Below are 5,994 nucleotides of genomic sequence, written 5' to 3'. Positions count from 1 at the left end.
GGCAGGCTCTCAGTGTGAGATCAAACTCATTTCAGAGTCATATATAACACCAAGTTTACAGTCTGATTCACACTGACAGGGAGTTAGTTGCTGTGTTTTATGAAGAGTTAGACAGTGGTACAGTCTGTGTGTTGTGAGTGACACATATGTTAATTTTTGATGGTGGATTGAATGTATTAGGCAAATCAGACTGAACAAATCCGATGGTTTCAATGTTCCATTTGGAAAAATAATCTGTTTTTGTATATTTAATTTGGTGTATAATTGTAGAGCAATTAATTAGGAAAAATGTAAATAACAGAATCGATAAATGAGAGATGCAGCCTGTGAGCGTGATGTGTATCTGTGGTATTGGCAGCTGAGTTTCTGTGTGTTTGTCAGTGAGCTTATACTCTTAGGGATCATTTCTATAGTGTTTTCCCAGAGAAATGTGTTTCTAAAGTGTGTGGTCTCCCAATCCATGAGGAGGATTTCTAGTGTTCTCTTCTGAGCAGGAAGCTGGCACTGAGTGTTACTTTCAGTAACTGCTCAGTGTCATTGATGAGTGTTCCTTATATCTCTTGTAGAGAGGTGGAGGAAGGGAGCACAGTCTGAGTGGATTATCTGTAAAATTTTGTGGAAGTTGTTTTGTTGGGGGGTATTCAAAATGTGAACCCTGGCCTTTGTTTTCAGGCTACTTGTACCAGTGGGGTCTACTGTGTGTGACACATACTGTTGGTGGCAGTGGGTATACAGAATGGAAATCCTGGTTAACAGTGGTTGGATCAAACTGTGATCAGTGCTAACCACCGTGCTGCTATTGTGTTTGGGATCCATGGTTGAATGGTTATGGTCAACAAGATTAAGGTGTACAAAAGTCTGAGGGAGGTAGATTGGGTGGGCAGGAAGGAACTTTTCCCTTTAGTAAACGGGGGCATAGATTTAAGGTAAGTAGCAGGAAATGTAGAGAGGATTAGAGGAAATACATTTTCACTATCCAGTCCCTTCACACCAATGCTATGGTTAAGAAACCCCACCAATGCCTCTACTTTCTCAGGAGGCGAAGGAAATTTGCCATGTCCGCTATGACTCTCACCAGCTTTTACAGGTGCACCGTAGAAAGCATCCTTTCTGGTTGTATCACAGCTTGGTCTGGGCTCCTGCTCTGTCCAAGACCACAAGGAACTACAAAGAGTTGTGAATGTAGCTCAGTTCATTCTGCAAACCAGCCTCCCATCCATTAACTCTGTCTACACTTCCCGCTGCTTCAGAAAAGCAGCCAGAATAATCAAGGACAACATACACCCTGGACATTCTCTCTTCCACCTTGTTCCATTGGGAAAAAGATACAAAAGTCTGAAGTCACACACAATGGACCTCCCTCATGTTAAGTTGATCTTTCTTTACCTGCTAGTTGTGACTGTAACACTACATTCTGTAACCTCTCCTTTCCTTTCTATGATCGGTATGCTTTGTCTCTATAACACACAGGAAACAATATTCTTCACTGTATAATACTATTTAAGGACCCAATGACTCTGGATATTCTCTCTTCCATCTTCTGTCGGGAAAAAGATACAAAACTCTGAGGTCCCGTACCGACCGACTCAAGAACAGCTTCTTCCCTGCTGCTGTCAGACTTTTGAATGGACCTACCTCGCACTAAGTTGATCTTTCTCGACACCCTCGCTATGACTGGAACACTACATTCTGCACTCTGGTTTTCTTCTCTATGAACGGTATGCTTTGTCTGTATAATGGACAAGAAACAATACTTTTCACTGTATACTAATACATGTGACAACAATAAATCAAATCAAATCAGAACCTTCTACACCTAAGAATTAAGATCAGTATTTGAAAGACCTCAGCATACAAGGTGTGGGAAAACACAATTAAAAGGGACACATGTTTCAGAAGGAGCACAGACACAACTCTTTCTGCATTGTAATATCTCATACACACAACTCCAAATCAAATTTCTCCTTTTGTTAATTTTACAGACAATCCACTCAGACTGTGTTCTCTTCCTCCACCTCTCTACAAGAGAGAGAAGGAACACTCATCAATGACACTGAGCAGTTACTGAAAGTAACACTCAGTACCAGCTTCCTGCTCAGAAGAGAACACTAGAAATCCTCCTCCTGGATTGGGAGACCACACACTTTAGAAACACATTTCTCTAGGAAAACACTATAGAAATGATCCCTAAGAGTAAAATCTTACTGACAAACACACAGAAACTCAGCTGCCAATACCACAGATACACATCACGCTCGGATAACTCTCGCCTCGGTCAGCTCCCGAACCCTGACCCCTGACCCCGAGTTCAGCTCCCGAACCCTGAGCCCTGACCCCGAGTTCAGCTCCCAAACCCTGAGCCCTGACCCCGAATTCAGCTCCCGACCCTGAGCCCTGACCCCGAGTTCAGCTCCCGAACCCTGAGCCCTGACCCCGAGTTCAGCTCCCGAACCCTGATCCCTGACCCCGCTTCAGCTCCCGAACCCTGACCCCTGACCCCGAGTTCAGCTCCCGAACCCTGATCCCTGACCCCGAGTTCAGCTCCCGAACCCTGAGCCCTGACCCCGAGTTCAGCTCCCGAACCCTGAGCCCTGACCCCGAGTTCAGCTCCCGACCCCGGAGCACTGACCCCGAGTTCAGCTCCCGACCCCAGAGCCCTGACCACGGGTTCAGCTCCCGAACCCTGAGCCCTGACCCCGAGTTCAGCTCCCGAACCCTGAGCCCTGACCCCGAGTTCAGCTCCCGAACCCTGACCCCTGACCCCGGGTTCAGCTCCCGATCCTTGAGCCTTGACCCCGAATTCAGCTCCCGAACCCTGTCCTCTGACCCCGAGTTCAGCTCCGGAACCCTGAGCCCTGACCCCAAGTTCAGCTCCCGAACCCTGAGCCCTGACCCCGAGTTCAGCTCCCGAACCCTGAGCCCTGACCCCGAGTTCAGCTCCCGACCCTGAGCCCTGACCCCGAGTTCAGCTCCCGAACCCTGAGCCCTGACCGCGAGTTCAGCTCCCGAACCCTGCCCCCTGACCCGGGGTTCAGCTCCCGATCCCTGAGCCTTGACCCCGAGTTCAGCTCCCGAACCCTGAGCCATGACCCCGAATTCAGCTCCCGAACCCTGAGCCCTGACCCCGAGTTCAGCTCCGGAACCCTGAGGCCTGACCCCGAGTTCAGCTCCCGAACCCTGACCCCTGACCCCGAGTTCAGCTCCGGAACCCTGAGCCCTGACCCCGAGTTCAGCTCCCGAACCCTGACCCCTGACCCCGAGTTCCGCTCCGGAACCCTGAGCCCTGACCCCGAGTTCAGCTCCCGAACCCTGATCCCTGACCCCGCTTCAGCTCCCGAACCCTGACCCCTGACCCCGAGTTTAGCTCCGGAACCCTGAGCCCTGACCCCGAGTTCAGCTCCTGAACCCTGATCCCTGACCCCGCTTCAGCTCCCGAACCCTGACCCCTGACCCCAAGTTCAGCTCCGCAACCCTGATCCCTGACCCCGAGTTCAGCTCCCGAACCCTGACCCCTGACCCCGAGTTCAGCTCCCGAACCCTGACCCCTGACCCCGAATTCAGCTCCCGAACCCTGACCCCTGACCCCGAGTTCAGCTCCTGAACCCTGAGCCCTCACCCCGAGTTCAGCTCCGGAACCCTGAGCCCTGACCCCGAGTTCAGCTCCCGAACCCTGATCCCTGACCCCGCTTCAGCTCCCGAACCCTGACCCCTGACCCCGAGTTCAGCTCCCGAACCCTGACCCCTGACCCCGAGTTCAGCTCCGGAACCCGGACCCCTGACCCGAGTTCAGCTCCCGAACCCTGACCCCTGACCCCGAGTTCAGCTCCCGAACCCTGAGCCCTGACCCCAAGTTCAGCCCCCGAACCCTGATCCCTGACCCCGAGTTCAGCTCCCGAACCCTGACCCCTGACACCGAGTTCAGCTCCCGATCCTTGAGCCTTGACCCCGAATTCAGCTCCCGAACCCTGTCCTCTGACCCCGAGTTCAGCTCCGGAACCCTGACCCTGACCCCGAGTTCAGCTCCCGAACCCTGAGCCCTGACCCCGAGTTCAGCTCCCGACCGTGAGCCATGACCCCGAGTTCAGCTCCCGAACCCTGAGCCCTGACCGCGAGTTCAGCTCCCGAAATCTGACCCCTGACCCCGGGTTCAGCTCCCGATCCCTGAGCCTTGACCCCGAATTCAGCTCCCGAACCCTGAGCCATGACCCCGAGTTCAGCTCCCGAACCCTGAGCCCGGACCCCGAGTTCAGCTCCGGAACCCTGAGCCCTGACCCCGAGTTCAGCTCCCGAACCCTGAGCCGTGACCCCGAGTTCAGCTCCCGAACCCTGACCCCTGACCCCGAGTTCAACTCCCAAACCCTGACCCCTGACCCCGAGTTCAGCTCTCGCGCCCTGACCCCTATCCCCGCTTCAGCTCCCGAACCCTGATCCCTGACCCCGAGTTCAGCTCCCGAACCCTGATCCCTGACCCCGAGTTCAGCTCCCGAACCCTGACCCCTGACCCCGAGTTCAGCTCCCGAACCCTGACCCCTGACCCTGAGTTCAGCTCCCGAACCCTGGCCCCTGACCCCGAGTTCAGCTCCGGAACCCTGAGCCCTCACCCCGAGTTCACCTCCCGAACCCTGAGCCCTGACCCCGAGTTCAGCTCCCGAACCCTGATCCCTGACCCCGCTTCAGCTCCCGAACCCTGACCCCTGACCCCGAGTTCAGCTCCGGAACCCTGAGCCCTGACCCCGAGATCAGCTCCCAAACCCTGATCCCTGACCCCGAGTTCACCTCCCGAACCCTGACCCCTGACCCCGAGTTCAGCTCCGGAACCCCGAACCCTGACCCCTGACCCCGAGTTCAGCTCCCGAACCCTGACCCCTGACCCCGAGTTCAGCTCCCGAACCCTGAGCCCTGACCCCAAGTTCAGCTCCCGAACCCTGAGCCCTGACCCGGAGTTCAGCTCCGGAACCCTGGGCCCTAACCCCGAGTTCAGCTCCCGAACCCTGATCCCTGACCCCGAGTTCAGCTCCCGAACCCTGACCCCTGACCCCGAGTTCAGCTGCCGAACCCCGAACCCTGAACCCTGACCCCGAGTTCAGCTCCCGAACCCTGACCCCTGACCCCGAGTTCAGCTCCCGAACCCTGATCCCTGACCCCGAGTTCAGCTCCCGAACCCTGAGCCCTGACCCCGAGTTCAGCTCCCGAACCCTGAGCCCTGACCCCGAGTTCAGCTCCCGAACCCTGAGCCCTGAGCCCAAGTTCAGCTCCGGAACCCCGAACCCTGACCCCGAGTTCAGCTCCCGAACCCTAATCCCTGACCCCGCTTCAGCTCCCGAACCCTGACCCCTGACCCCGAGTTCAGCTCCCGAACCCTGACCCCTGACCTCGAGTTCAGCTCCCGAACCCTGACCCCTGACCCCGAGTTCAGCACCCGAACCCTGACCCCTGACCCCGAGTTCAACTCCTGATCCCTGAGCCCTGACCCCGAGTTCAGCTCCCGAACCCTGACCCCTGACCCCGAGTTCAGCTCCCGAACCCTGAGCCCTGACCCCGAGTTCAGCTCCCGAACCCTGATCCCTGACCCCGCTTCAGCTCCCGAACCCTGAGCCCTGACCCCGAGTTCAGCTCCCGAACCCTGAACCCTGACCCCGAGTTCAGCTCCCGAACCCTGAGCCCTGACCCCGAGTTCAGCTCCGGAACCCTGAGCCCTGACCCCGAGTTCAGCTCCGGAACCCTGAGCCCTGACCCCGAGTTCAGCTCCCGAACCCTGACCCCTGACCCCGAGTTCAGCTCCCGAGCCCCGAACCCTGAACCCTGACACCGAGTTCAGCTCCTGAACCCTGAGCCTTGACCCCGAGTTCAGCTCCCGAACCCTGAGCCCTGACCCCGAGTTCAGCTCCGGAACCCTGAGCCCTGACCCCGAGTTCAGCTCCCGAACCCTGACCCCTGACCCCGAGTTCAGCTCCCGAGCCCCGAACCCTGAACCCTGACACCGAGTTCAGCTCC

The 5,994-nt window shown here is 56.4% G+C and overlaps 2 non-coding genes across 2 annotated transcripts; one reads left to right on the top strand and one right to left on the bottom strand.

Annotated features, from left to right (window-relative positions):
* The first annotated feature begins 382 nt into the window (after nt 1–382).
* Nucleotides 383–599, top strand: LOC145337203 (small nucleolar RNA U3). The gene has a single exon (XR_013885327.1). It is a non-coding gene; the product is annotated as a small nucleolar RNA U3 (small nucleolar RNA).
* A 1,387-nt stretch (nt 600–1,986) lies between these two features.
* Nucleotides 1,987–2,203, bottom strand: LOC145337202 (small nucleolar RNA U3). Its single transcript, XR_013885326.1, has one exon. It is a non-coding gene; the product is annotated as a small nucleolar RNA U3 (small nucleolar RNA).
* Between the last annotated feature and the right edge of the window lie 3,791 nt (nt 2,204–5,994).

Source organism: Carcharhinus amblyrhynchos, unplaced genomic scaffold (assembly GCF_965287045.1).
Source record: "Carcharhinus amblyrhynchos unplaced genomic scaffold, sCarAmb.v2.hapA scaffold_44, whole genome shotgun sequence".
Taxonomy (NCBI): domain Eukaryota; kingdom Metazoa; phylum Chordata; class Chondrichthyes; order Carcharhiniformes; family Carcharhinidae; genus Carcharhinus; species Carcharhinus amblyrhynchos.
This window is presented reverse-complemented; position numbering and strand designations above follow the sequence as displayed.